The sequence below is a fragment of the Pleurodeles waltl genome, chromosome 3_1 (assembly GCF_031143425.1).
Source record: "Pleurodeles waltl isolate 20211129_DDA chromosome 3_1, aPleWal1.hap1.20221129, whole genome shotgun sequence".
NCBI classification, from domain to species: domain Eukaryota; kingdom Metazoa; phylum Chordata; class Amphibia; order Caudata; family Salamandridae; genus Pleurodeles; species Pleurodeles waltl.
This window is the reverse complement of record NC_090440.1, coordinates 1,502,424,001-1,502,439,350: the sequence shown is the minus strand read 5'-3', so window position 1 is coordinate 1,502,439,350 and position 15,350 is coordinate 1,502,424,001.

The following is a 15,350-nucleotide window of genomic DNA, read 5'->3' as shown; positions in this document are numbered from 1 at the left end:
CTCTGAGCTTCTCCTGGTTCATCTCCTGCTAGGGGGGTGCATTGCCATGGTCCTTCAGGGTTATATCTGCTTTTTGAATTTGATTTCCTTGTGGCCTAGGGACTACCTGCTAGATTACTGGGTGCATGGCAGCCTCAGGGATATCATGCCTTATTGATTGTCCTTTAGCTACTGCCTTTGCATTGTGACGGGGAATGCCTACAAGGTGCTCTGACACCTGGTGTCCTCTGGGGCCTGTAAAGTCATTGTAAGGGCCATATGATGTTGTCTTGGAGTTCTTGGAGCCCGTTTCTTAGATGAGTTGAGACTTTCTGGAGATGGACTGGTTTGCCGCTCTGCAGTGAGGAGATACATCTTCCATACTCTGCGTCTACTACTACCTGCTGCTCCCCATTTTAGTTGGACTTTGCTCTGGCAGGTTGTTGTGTTGGCTGCCTCTTGTCTCTTCTGCACCATGGGCAAGCTTGGTAAACAGTCATGACTTACCTACAAAGTCTTCAAATATTATTAACATGTAGTGGATACCGTAGGTGACCGCTGTGGAGAGGAGACGGTAGCAGGTGGTCCTATTACCGCAACTGAAGTCGCTGGCCTTTTGTGGGAGATTAAAATGAGCCTCTCCACTATTGATGTGAAAATTGAATCCCTCACCCGCCTGATGGATAACATGAAGTAGTGCCTGGATCGTCACCAACAATGCATTGATCACACAGAGCATAGAATCTTAGAGGTGGAAGATGATATGGTGCAACGTAACTCTGTGATCAAAGAAATGACAAAGGAACTGGAATGTATCATACTTAAGAATGAAGATTTGGAGGCTTGCACGCAGAAGAAACCTCCGAAAACTGGGGATTATTGAGATAGTGTGCTATACAAGTGTGAAGCTTACAGTTTTCCCCAACACTGGGCCTTAATCCCCCCATGAATTTACTCCAGAGTATACCGGTCAAATAACCTGATCAAATACAGCAACAGCAATACCTATGCAGTGATACAAACAACAGTGCCTAGAAGGGCGAGAGAACCAAATACCCCATAGTTCTGTACAGTCCTCACAAAAGCAGGGGAAACAATTGTGTCTTTTACCCAGACAAACTTAGTTAATGGCATTTAAAAAGGCCATGCCATCCTCAGGGATCAGAACCCCATGGCTGTATTAAAACCCATGACTGTATTGAACAAGCACACCACTTAGCAAAGATAATCACATCAGTTCATTCTTAATGCCTCTCGCAAATTCCACTACTGGACCGGAACTTGTCTTTCCCCTATGCTGAACAACAGAATCAATTTGTTATCATGGTGTCAAATACAACGGAGACATAGATACTATTATCAGGGCAAACAATGGTACGTGTATCTCCTGGATTGCAGACTTAATACACAGTTTGCTCACCACAGGAACCATAATGTCTATTGGTCACCGCGTGTAGATTTAGAATGTGGCTTGTCGGACCTGGCTTCTATTTACTATGACCTCAAACATGACTTAAGGACGCTGATCCCTACCTTTCCTGACACCCCAGAGGACTGGCAACCCTTGTATTTCCTGCTGGCCAATCCCTTGATCAAACAAATTGTAACCCACCTACTCTATGATTTCTCAGACCGCTTCTGAACCAGAATGGTAAGCATGTGTGTAATGGCTATCTGATGTAGCCCTTTATGTTACTGATAAACAATAGTCTTTCTGTTGTGTGCGTACTAAAAATATTACTCCTAATGGGAAGTTTAAACTGATCCATTGTAATTATTTAGATATGGCATATTGCACTCATACCTGCATATTCATACATGGCCTGTCATCTGACGCCATCTGCGGGAGATGTGCTGCCCCTATGGCTGACTTCTTCCATCTTGCATGGCTATGCCCTAATGTTGTAGGTACACTAGCACATCCAAGAGCTCAATTACAGTAAAATGTTGTTGCTTGTAACATTCAGACTTATTTGGGTATAGTCATCACATCCTTGAATATCAAGTTTGCAAAAACCAATGCTTGTTAAATGTCTCTTTTTCTCTTCCCCAAACCCCTGCCCCTTGATGACTTGCAGTCATGTTAGTCCTCACCGGGATTGGGGAATTGTCATCGTCCCATCGGAAAGGGCTCGCACAGAACACCTAAGATTGCAGCCTTCTAGGCTTAAGTGGTATGTACCGTGGGCATTACAGTGAATGTTGTGATTACTTTTACTCCTTTTACTCCTTTGCTACTTCTCCTGGGTATTGTGGTGGAAGCTCCGAAGCACTGTAGGAAACAATTAGCAATGCCATCCGTCTTTGGTCAGAGATGGGTCGCCTTGACATAGTGGAGCATGGGTACCCCAGAGTACAAGGGCTGGTTGAAGGATATGATTATGAGTAGTGACCTGGTTGAGTCCTATGCTGAATTGCTTCCACCCACCTTTAGGCCTAAAGTTTCTGGGGCCCTCTTCTAGAGTATGTTCAAACTCAGGATAAGTCTAGGTCATTGTTGTAATTCTCTATATTTTCATGTAATTATTGTGAAGAGCATGTGTTCCCTCATTCTGAAGATGGGATGCTATACAATTTAATGTACTGATGGGGAGAATTAATTTTGGAGATGGTGAGGTGGACCAGTTCATGATTCTTGATTGATATCAAGATGAATGTAGCACTCTGAAGTGTGGACGCCTGATGTACTGTGTTTGATTCTGGTTGGTTGTGATCCAGTTTTGTATACCAATGAAATATGTAAAACAATAAAAATAAACACCTTAAAAAAGTTCTAACTATGCCAGCATGGCCACAGAGGAAAAAGTTAAGGGTCCTGAGTGAATTAACCCATCCAGTGCAGAACACAGCTACAGGCCATCCTCTGTATCAGTTGTCAAGTGCTGAGGACAGCTCCAGGATATTCTCGCACCAAAGGCAGAATATTCCTCTGGTGCAAACACCATTGAGATTTTGTCAAAGTCGGATTCCTGGGGATTTGTGTCTTTGTTCTGTTATGATTTATTGTTGGCAATTATCACTTCAAATATCATACTCAAAAGGGAAAAACAAGATCTGCATGAAAGGCAATCTAAAGAGAAAAGTTTCTTAGACATGCATAGAAGACAATAACAAGGATATTTAAACATTTATCCAATATTTATTATAAGGCAAGTAATACGCAAATATTTAATAATATCTTCACAAAAATACTATCTGAGAAGAAATGTTAATATCCTTCAAATATGTTTATCTAATAATTAAAAATATAATATGAAATCTACAATGTCTTTTAGTTAACATCTTTTTGTCCAAAATTGCACAATGAATTCTAAAACTGTAACTTTCCAACTTCGTAAAAATACCTATGAGTCTTTCTTCTCAAGAAACACAGTGAATTATAATGTTTAACCTTTCACAATAGAATGCGCTCTGATATTGATTCTTTCTTCAAATAAACAAAACATTTAAATAAGAAGTATTTTTAAAACATGAGCTCGCACCTGTAAATGCATCATCTGTTTAAACATTTAAGAATAACATAATTCAATTCAGCTGGAACCATTTATAACGTCTGCAAATGACGGTGCTTAGTTTTACTTAAAAGAATCCTTTGATGCAAAATAAACAATGTTATTAAACATGAAACATTCAGCTTTGGTGCAGTCTTTCAAAAAAGAAATGTTCCTGAAAAGTAAACACTCTTACGACAGCAAGTCCGTCCACTTGCTTCTTGGAACTCCAAAGACCATCCACTGCACGGCAGGGGACCAAAAGGGCAAATCCAGATGGGAGTCACCAAACCAAATCCAATCCAGGCAAAGTCCAAAATAGTAAGCACAGGGAAATGGGAGTGGTCGGTTTTTATAGCAGAACCACGCGCTCAATCATGAAAATTCCAGAAAGAACTACACCCTTAATCATGTGTACTCTAGGATGCTGGGAATTGTAGTTCCATCAACATAGACATCGTGGATTTGAGCAGTTTAACCACCACCGAGCACTCTTATTACACAAATGCATTTTTCCACATGAATAAAGAGGAGAATGTTTTTTAATAGAACAAAGTGTGTGGCAAGAACGTTTGGTAGGAGAGATACTATGTTTAGAGGTATGATTACGCCAAAGTCTGACAGATTTCGTTTTACTATTTTATGCCTCAGGAGCTGGGGAAGACCTTTCCCAGCACCTGAGGTAATTTTCTTTTCTGTGCATGGATGTCAATCATAGAAAGTGAAGGTAAAATCATTTACTTTCACTTACATCGGTGCTCGGGGGGATATCACAACCCCCTGGGCAGCGAGTTGGAAGAGGGAGGTGTCATTAAAAAGGGGAAAATATCCACTTTCCGATGCTGCTGCTCCTTAGTGGATTCCCAAGCAGGGATCCACCCACTATTTCCCAGGGACCTTTGTTTCGTAGGAGAGCAGCCACCTCATTATGGCCTAATGCTCCCCCCCTCTCCAGGCCCAATAGTCTTTCTGCCCTCCCCTGAAGGCAGATTAGAGGTTGCTTCCTGCAATTTTCCCCTGGGGGAAGAAAGCCCACTAGACCCCTGGGATTTTTATAGGGGAGTAAATAGAGAGGGGCAGCCCATCTAGACATCAGGACTTGGCAACACCTCTCCCAAAAAAAACAACAGTCATCCTGCCACCAATCAGGGGCAGATTGAAGGTGCTTTTCTCTGTGTTTCGTCCAGTCTGCCACAGTGAGGGATAAAATCGCATTAGACCACCAGTGAGTGGATTTTAGGGCACTGTTAACCCAGTTAAATAGACTATTGCTCCCCCTTCATCCAGGCTCAAAAGTCATTTTGCTCCTGGGGCAGATTGGAGATTGCTCCCTCCAATCTTCCCCTTGAAGGGCAGAAAGTCCACTAGACACCAATAATCTTTATAGGAGAATAAATAGATGGATCAGGCCATCCGGGCATCAGGATTAGGTGCCACCCCTCTCAAATAACCCCAGCAGTATTCTGCCCCAGTCGGGGTCAGAGTAGAGGTGTTTTCCTCCAATCTGCCCCTGCTATGGGGCAGAAAAATAATTTTGCCCCCTTACAATGGACTAGTGCTCACCCTCTCCCTCATGCCCAAAAGTCTTTCTGCCCCTCACAGGGGGGCAGATCAGGGATTGTTATCTCCAATCTGCCCCAGGGGTACAGAATGCCCACTGGACACCAGAGTTTTTGTACAGGTACATAAGTGGGTAAGATTGTCAGGCCTAGGTATGAAGCTAAGCCCCACACTGCCAAATCACCACACAAAGTTTTACTGCTCCCCAAAGTGTTTTCTTCCAATCTGGCCCCTGGCAGGAGGCAGAAAACCCACTAGACTACAAGGGGTTATATTTGGAGGGGGAGTGCCCTCCTGGCAATGGGCAAATGCTCCTCACTTCCCCCAGGCCCAAATATGTTTTGGTCCCCATGAACATAATAGAAGTTGTTACCTCTTATCTGTCCCCAAGGGACAAAAAGCGCACTAGACAACAAAGAGTTTTTTTTTAGGAATAATGGATGGGGGCATCTCATCTAGGCATTGGACATAAGCCCACCATTTAAACGATGCACAACAGTCTTTGTGCTTCTCCCACTAGGCACCAGTGAGTTTTTTTTTTTTACTTCAAGGTGTTAAAATGGCCTGCTCCCCCACCCACACATCAGGCCTAGCCTCCACCTCCAATATGATCTCAATAGCCTTTTTGCCACCCTGTGGACTGAAGCATCCTCATTTTTTTGGCAAGAAGAGAACATTTGATTATGGATACTTTTGTTATATACATATCGGTAGTAGATTTGGGATGAATCCCAATATCATCCTGTTTGTATGCTGAATGGCTGCACTTTTTGAACTTGGGTCAGCTGCCACCTGGAGAAACCTACCAAACGAATAAGTTACTTACCTTTGGAAATGCGTTTTCTGGTAAAGACTCTGATTCCATACTTTGATTTTCCCAGGGGTCAGGCTTGATCCAGAAACTTTTGTTGAGCAATATCCCTTGCACACTTTGTCGGGTGGCTCCATTCAGCTCCGTTGGCATCGTTGGTGCAGAATGTGATGTCGCAGCCACCTATATAGTCGCCCGAAGGCACCTGGGCATCAGTTACTTTTACCATAACTTTCCACTCCAGAAGCGCAGAGCAATGATAAAAACTGGTGCTATGTGTGTCAAAACTAGGGCCCTGAAAAAGGGATCACCCTACCCTATTAAAAAGTCCACAGAGCAGGGAGGCATGGGTGGGTGTAAGTAATGTGTAGCTCTGCCAGATAAGGTGTTACTGAAAGGAAGTCATTTGTTAATCTGATAGAGACTTCTAGCTGCAGATTCTTTACCTTTGATTAGATACCCAAACCATATCCTCGTGGTGGTGGGCTGTGGACAATATTTTAGACTAAAAAGTCCTGCAGGACTGAATGAGTGAAATGCCCATCCCTGTAGACCTAACTGTCCAGGCGCTAGTGTGTGGAAAATGTGTGCAGGGATGCCCATGTTGCTGCCTGGCAGATGTCCAGGACTGGGACTCCACATGCTAACACTGTGGTTGCAGATTTTCCTCTGGTGGAATGGGCTCGTAAACCTCTGGGAGGCTGCTTCCTAGCCACAGCATGGCAGATCTTGATGCAGAGTGACCCAGCATGAAATAGTCTGCTTCTATACTGCCCTTCCCTTCTTTGCTCCCACATACCCCACAAAGAGTTGGTCATCTACCTGGAACTCTTTAATGCTGTCAAGGTAGAACAACAGTGCTTTTTTGGGTCCAGCCGGTGGAGTCCCTCCTCTTCCTTAGAGAGGTTTGGGGGAGTAAAGAAGGTGGTCAAGGTGATAGTTTGACCCAGATATAATGGGATCACCACCTTGGGGAGGAAAAAGGCACAGGTGTATAGCACCACTTTTTCCGATAGATATGTGGATGTTGTGGCTTAGATAATAAGGCTTGTATCTCACTCACCCTCTGGGCAGATGTTACTTCCACTAAGAAGGCTGCCTTGAAGATGAGCAGCCAGAGGGGCCAGTTGTGCAATTGCTTGAAAGGAGTGCACATGAGGTATGTGAAAACCAGATTGAGATCCCACTGAGGCATCACAAAGAGTGTAGGGGGAACATGTTTACAAGCCCTTTAAGGAACCATTTTACAATAGGAGATCTGAAAAGAAAGGGTTGGTCAGGGAGACGGAAAAAGGTTGATAGAGCAGAGAGATAGTATTTCAGTGTCCCCAGAAAGGAACGCTACTGGGTAAGAGAAAGAATGAAAATAAGAATATCAGATAAAGAAGAAGAGAGATGATCTATAGATTTCTCTGTACATTGCCAATGGCAGGTATATACCTTTTTTGTAGAAGAAGGATTGGCAGCCAAGATAACGTTACAGACTTCAGGAGGAAGGTTGAAAGCTGTCAATGGCTGCCTTTCAATCTCCACACATGAAGGCGCAGATTTGACAGGTTCGGGTGGAGGACCCTCCACTGCAGCTGCAGCAGAAGATTCTCCTGAAGGAACAGGCTTCTTCAAAGGATTGATGGTAATTTTTAGAAGCTCAGGACACCAGACTATCCATGCCTATTACGGAATCACAAGGATTATTGTGTCCTGGTCGTTCTTGATATTTTTTAGAACTGTGAGTAGGAGTGGTATGGTGGGAAAGGCATACAGGAGGCCGGAGCTCCACTAGTGATGAAAAATGTCTCCAAACGAGTGCCACAGTTTGGACTGGACTGTTCACTTGGGAAGCAGGGTCAAGACTGATTTGCATACGGCTGGGTCCAAACTGAGGTAGCAGGAGGAGCAGAAAAAATGATGGACTGAACCCAGATCTGTGAATGGGGGTGAATGTTTGATTTGTTCCTTATTCCATATTTCTGCTTTTGTTGCTCTAAGTGGGAAGGGTATACCCAGATTGGGGGGGGGGGGGTCCCGAGCTCATGGTGCCACTGGGTTCAAGCCAACCTGGCTTATGAGGGGTGATACACTGAAACTGGTCCCAGGATGTTTGTTTTCGGTCCCGAGAGGACCTGGCTTGGCACTTCGGGCTGAACTTTTCCCATTAGGAACAAAGTCAAGACTGATTTCCATTGGCTGAGTCCAAACAGGAGTGGTATGGTGAGCAGAAATAATGATGGATTAGGCCTAGGTCTGTCACTGGGGGTGAATGTTTGGTTTCTTTGGTATTCCGTCCATCATCTGTTCTGTTTTTTGTTCTGTTTTCTGTTGTTGCCCTAAATACCCTGAAACTGATCCCAGGATGCTTATTTCTGGTCCATGAAGGACCTGCTTGGCATGAGGAGCAGGGTTAAGAATTATTTGCATATGAACTGGGGTGGCATGGTGAGCAAAAAAAATTATGGATGAATCCTATGTGTTTGATTTGGCCTGCCTTCTGTCCATCATGTTCTTTTTGCTTTTGTCACCCTAAGTGGGAAGAGTATGCCTATATGTGGGGCTCATGCTCACTGGATTCAAGCTAACCTGGCTGAGAAGGGGTGATACCCTGAAACTTTCACAGGATGATTGTCACGGGTCTCGGGAGGACCTGGTTTGGCAAATTGGACTTGACTCTTCCTATGGGGAGCAGGGTCAAGACTGATTTGGATATGGCTGGGTTCAGACTGGGGAGGCATGGTGAGCAGAAGAAATGATAGATTAAACCTATATCTGTGAATGGTGGTGAATGTTTTTTTCTGCATTCCGTCCATCATCTGTTCTTTTTGCTTTCATTCTAATACACAGCAGAGTTTCTGCCATGCCCAGCTGGTGGTTGAAAGAGTTGTTATATCTGATGCTTCCATTGGGATGCTCTTTGGTAATATGGGGGACAGTGAGAGGTCCTTGGCATAATCCCTTTCTGGTTTCAGAGAGGGGACCCTGGTAATTGGGTAGTACCAATGGTACAAGAATTGGCATTGTGCAGTGAGGTAGTATAGTTGGGGGTCTGGCATGCTAAAGCCACCACATTCATAAGGGAGGATTAGAATGTCCCACTGAATGCAATGTTTGCGCCCAGCCCATATGAAAAATAATAGTAGGCTGTGCAGAGTGGTAAAGAAATGTTGGTTCAGCATTATTGGAATATTAAGAAAGAGGTATAGGAAGCAAGGGAGGATGGCCATTTTTATTCCACCTGTGCAGAAAGCTTATCGATGACGGGACCATAGTTGAGTCAGAAAATCTGGTCTTTCTCCCTGTGCAGATGTATGCCCAAGTACTTGGTAGAGTCTGCAGTCCACTGGATGTCTGTACCACTGTTTGCCCATGTGTAGTGCTGGATTTACTATTATTTTTGTAATGGTAACACACTGGGATTTGTGAAGACCGAAAACTAGTGAACTTATTCAAAAGTGTATGTTTCTTTATGATTCAGGCCCTTATATGTAAGCACTGTTGACATTATAGCTTTCCTTTTCTACTGTACTAACCCTTATTTAAAATCTAAATAACACCTGTGTAACAAAATGTATGCCAATGTCTGATGCGAATTCATAGTATATATACATAACTTAGTATGTTAAATATGTGTATGAATGCATGGTTTCTTTAGACGTTAAAAGTGGGGCATGCTTCAGTTACACAAAGACGAATGGGGCATATCAGGAAAGGCATCACTCAGGATACAGAGTCAGGACTGGAGATCTGGAGGTCGATGTCAAGGGAGATGCACAACCCAGTATGGTGATTCTTTTCCATGGTGAGCAAAGTATGCTTACCCTTAGATAAATATACAGGGAGTGAGAAGAACCTTCGATTTGCTGTGGTGATGGGGCTCCTTTTGAATCTCTTCTGGCACTGCACAATCTCCATTCTGATGAATTGCATATAGATGTTTTGTCAAAATAGTGAAAACATATGTATCTTCGGAGCCTCAACATCAGTTGTAGTTAATCATTTTTACAATAGTGATTTTTTTAGGATGGAGATTAAATGGGGGATGTTGGACTTGACCTCCTGTGCAAGGTCATCCCCTAACGTCTCACATTCACCTCTCCTGTTTGCTGGACCTGTTTTTGTTGGCTTTTAGGACTCTATAGCCTAGTGACACCTAGTACCACATTAGCATAATTCTTTTACGCTAATGTGGCATTAGGTTAGCAAAAATGCTGTGACAAATTTACAAAGTGGTGCAATGCACGCATTATGCCACTTTGTAAAACCTTGCAGCACATTATGCCTGCTCAAGGAATAATGTATGCAAGGGGGAATTCCTCTGTTAAGAGGCCCAGAAAATTGGCACAGTGGAATCTATGAGATTACACTGCACCATTTTTCTCATCATTTTTAAATCCTGGTCAGTGTAGGCATTAAATTGAGGCACACCATTATTTACAATGGGCCTCTGTGTACTTTGCAGGATTAATGCCAAACATATTGGCACTAATCCTTCAAAGTACAACAATAGTGTCAGAAATTATGATGCTATTGATCCTAGTATGCCCCATGGTGCACTGTATCCTAATACAGGGCACACATGGTGGCATTAGGAAGGCACAATGGGGAACAAGAAAAGTGGCTCTTTATGTAATTAAGCACCACTTTCTTACCACCTGGCAAAATAAACCTTTCTGTAGTGCCTAAACCTTTCTTTTTAATACATATAAGTATATACATATAAGTCAAATAAAGTATATCTCTTTTCGCCACATTTCTGTAGAATAAAAGAATCACAGTGCAGACATGCAGGATAAATATCAGACAACACAGTACAAGAAGATAAAATAGCTATACATAATGCAGAATAAAAGAATCACAATGTTACACAAGTCCTAAACTTTTGTATCTGCCATATAAAAGAGCCAACCAAGCAGCATATCAGTGTACTATGTAACTGGTGTACAAGTAGCAGGGCAGGTCTGCATTATCTAAATTTAAAATCATTACAACTAACCTCACAACTATCTACAACTCCATGGGTAACTCAAGCTTATTGCATGGAATAAAGCAGGGTTACGTAGAAAATCTGGACATGGTTGATTGGAGGGAAAATATCTCTAATTTCCATATTATATGCCGACAAGAAACTTGGGTCCTACAGGGAGGATTTATCAATGCCTATTCAGTATATTGCTCACCGGCCCAACCATCCCTCTAAGGAAGAGCTAAGGGAGGACTAGTTACTTATATCATAAATATTTTCCCTGGGAAGTTGGTTAAGTATATTATTGACAGGCTCCTAATTAACGTTTTTAATAACTGTTTCAATTTCAAGAGAATTCAGGTGATGGTTAATTCTATCCAAGCGATTTGTAGTGATCACTCTAAGCACCTGCAAGTGTTTTGCATAGGCAATTTTAACGCCCACCATTGCAAACTGCTAGCCAAGCTAGTGTGTGATTTTGTGGACTCTAAAGAAAAGGCTCTGACACATTTCTTGCATGACTCTTATGGGAATTTATTGAACAACTTTCTTATAGTATAGTTTGATTATGACTAATGACATGAGGTCAGTATTCCCTAACCTTCCTCCTAAATTTACAAGTAATTTGGGCACATCAGCTAATGATTCAATACTGGTTTCTGAAACTCTGAGTAATTGTGTTGGCGGCTTTGAGAACAACTTTACCCATTATAGTGACCATCTGGCCCTAAAACAGAGGGCGGGCTTTGTGACCAAAACTTGCACCAAAGCTAGCTATAATCCTGCCTTAGCGGGCAAAAATTGATTTTTTCTATTAAATGGGCTAAGGTAAATACTATAAAATGTCTTTCTTCTATTCTTCAACAAAATCATTTAGGAGTTGCTATCTGCCTTGATACCCAAGTGGAGGCCATTGCAATGAGTCTGCTTTTATCAGCATGAATCGGTAAACATCAGGCAGTCTTTAACAAGCTCCTGCAGTCCCTAGCCACAAAACCATGTGGTTTGTTCGATAGTGCCTGTACTAAAGCTCATAAGGTTCTCATAAGACCCTCCACACTGCACTGCACGTCAGGCTCGACACTGTGGAGTCAATTAGGAATGTATGTGCACTTTATAAATTAGTTTTGGCAGCTAGAAAAAGCAGATAAAGGATGATGCCTGGAATGCTATATGATTGGCCAGGTTGCATGAAGATAGTGCTTGTTTCTAGCAGGTGGCTAATCCCCCCTACTTTAGTGGCAGATCATGCCCCCCCCCCTCCCTCGCGCTTTCCCCCCTCCCTCGCGCTTTCCCGCCGCGACCTCCTGCACGCCCCCCGCCCCCCAGCTCCCATTCGCCCCCAGCTGACCCCTCCCCCCCCCTCCTACCTCTTATGGCGGCCGCTGCGCGACTGCGCAGCGGGCACGCCGCTGGCGCGCCGGAGGCGCGCCAGAGGCAAGCCCGTCTGCGCCCGTCCGCGCCTGGCCCGCGCCCAGCGCCACGACCCCTGGTCCCCAGCTCCCCCAAACCCCGCTGATCCGCTACGACCCCACCACCCTCCACGCCCTCAACCCAGGGCGCTCCAAAACCTGCTTCCTAGCTCACCCCAAACGCACCCATGGACCCTTCGCCTGCAACTCCTGCAAACGCATCTTCCACCACGCAACTACCACAAGCCCACGCGCCATCAACCACCTCAAGTGCATCCTGATCAACGCTCGTTCCGTCCACAAGCACGCTGTTGAACTTTGGGACCTCCTGGACTCCACAGCCCCGGACGTCGCCTTCCTCACGGAGACATGGATGAACGCCTCCTCTGCTCCAGACATCGCTACCGCCATCCCCGAAGGCTACAAGATCTCCAGAAAAGACCGCACCAACCAAGTAGGAGGAGGTGTCGCCATCATCTTCAAAGACTCCATCAGCGTCACCACCTCCACCGAAGACCCCCCCCTCGCCGCTGAACACCTGCATTTTCAGATTCGCACCGACCCAAGGACCACCCTCAGAGGATCCCTCGTCTACCGTCCTCCCGGACCTCGCGCCTCTTTCAGCGACGCCATCGCCGACTTCATCTCCCCGCACGCCCTCGCCTCACTGGACTACATCCTCCTAGGCGACCTCAACTTCCATCTGGAACAAAACAACGACCCCAACACCACCACCCTGCTCGACAACCTCGCCAACCTCGGCCTCAAACAACTGGTGAACACCGCCACTCACATCGCCGGACACACGCTCGACCCTATCTTCTCCGCCAGCAAACACGTCTTCTTCAGCCACACCTCTGCCCTACACTGGACCGACCACAGCTGCGTCCACTTCACATTCCGACGCGAGACCTCCCACCTCCGCACTCAACCCATCCCTCATCGACAGTGGAACAAGATCCCTGAAGAGCAACTCTTCTCCGCTCTCGCCGCCAACCAACCCACCCTCACCACCGACCCCAACGACGCAGCTCTCAACCTCACAAACTGGATCTCCAACTGCGCTGACAACCTTGCTCCCCTCAAACGCACGCATCGACAGACCAACACCAAAAAACCTCTCTGGTTCTCTGACACCCTCAAAGAATCAAAGAAAACTTGTCGTGCCCTTGAGAAGGCCTGGCGCAAGGACCACACCGCTGACAACATGACCGCCCTCAAGAACGCTACACGCGAACACCACCACCTGATCCGCACTGCCAAAAGGAACTTTTTCACCGACAGACTAGACAAAAACAGCCACAACAGCAGAGAACTCTTCAGCATCGTCAAAGAGTTCTCCAACCCCAGCGCCAGCGCCAACGCCGTCACGCCCTCACAGGATTTGTGCGAATCCCTCGCCACTTTCTTCCATCGCAAGATCAGCGACCTCCACGACAGCTTCGGACACCAGACCCAACCATACACCACTGAACCCGCTTCCCCGGACATCACCCTCAACAACTGGACCCACATCAACACGGAAGAAACCAAATCCATCATGAACTCTATCCACTCCGGCGCCCCTTCGGACCCCTGCCCGCACTTCATCTTTAACAAAGCCGACTACATCATCGCCCCGCACCTCCAGACCGTCATCAACTCTTCTTTTTCTTCTGCTACCTTCCCCGAATGCTGGAAGCACGCTGAAGTCAACGCCCTACTAAAGAAACCTACGGCTGACCCAAGCGACCTGAAAAACTTCCGCCCCATCTCTCTTCTATCTTTCCCAGCCAAGGTAATAGAAAAGACCGTCAACAAACAGCTGACCACCTTCCTGGAAGACAACAACCTGCTCGACCCCTCACAAACCGGATTCCGAACCAACCACAGCACGGAAACCGCCCTCATCTCAGTCACAGACGACATCAGAACCCTGATGGACAACGGTGAAACAGTCGCCCTCATTCTCCTCGACCTCTCGGCTGCCTTTGACACCGTCTGTCACCGCACCCTAATCACCCGCCTACGCTCCACCGGGATCCAAGGCCAGGCCCTGGACTGGATCGCCTCCTTCCTCGCTAACCGCTCCCAAAGAGTTTACCTCCCTCCGTTTCGCTCAGAACCCACCAAGATCATCTGCGGCGTACCTCAAGGCTCATCGCTCAGCCCGACACTCTTCAATGTCTACATGAGCCCCCTCGCCGACATCGTACGCAAGCACGACATCATCATCACCTCCTACGCCGACGACACCCAACTTGTACTCTCCCTCACCAAGGACCCCGCCAGCGCCAAGACCAACCTACAAGAGGGTATGAAGGATGTCGCAGATTGGATGAGGCTCAGCCGCCTAAAGCTGAACTCTGAAAAAACGGAAGTCCTCATCCTCGGCAACACCCCGTCCGCCTGGGACGACTCCTGGTGGCCCACGGCCCTCGGCACCGCACCGACCCCCGCAGACCACGCCCGCAACCTCGGCTTCATCTTGGACCCTCTTCTCACCATGACCAAGCAAGTCAACGCCGTGTCCTCCGCCTGCTTCCTCACTCTCCGCATGCTCCGTAAGATCTTCCGCTGGATCCCCGCCGACACCAGAAAAACCGTGACCCACGCCCTCGTCACGAGCCGCCTGGACTACGGCAACACCCTCTACGCCGGGACCACAGCCAAACTCCAAAACCGCCTGCAACGCATCCAAAACGCCTCGGCCCGCCTCATCCTCGACGTACCCCGCAACAGCCACATCTCCGCCCACCTGAGACACCTGCATTGGCTCCCAGTCAGCAAAAGGATCACCTTCCGTCTTCTCACCCACGCACACAAAGCCCTCCACAACAAGGGACCGGAATACCTCAACAGACGCCTCAGCTTCTACGTCCCCACCCGCCCCCTCCGCTCCGCTGGCCTCGCACTTGCTGCCGTCCCTCGCACCCGCCGCTCCACGGCGGGTGGGAGATCTTTCTCCTTCCTGGCGGCCAAGACCTGGAACTCCCTCCCCACCAGCCTCAGGACCACCCAGGACCACTCCGCTTTCCGGAGACTCCTAAAGACTTGGCTGTTCGAGCAGCGATAACCCCCCCTTTCCCCCCTAGCGCCTTGAGACCCGCACGGGTGAGTAGCGCGCTTTATAAATGTTAATGATTTGATTTGATTTGATT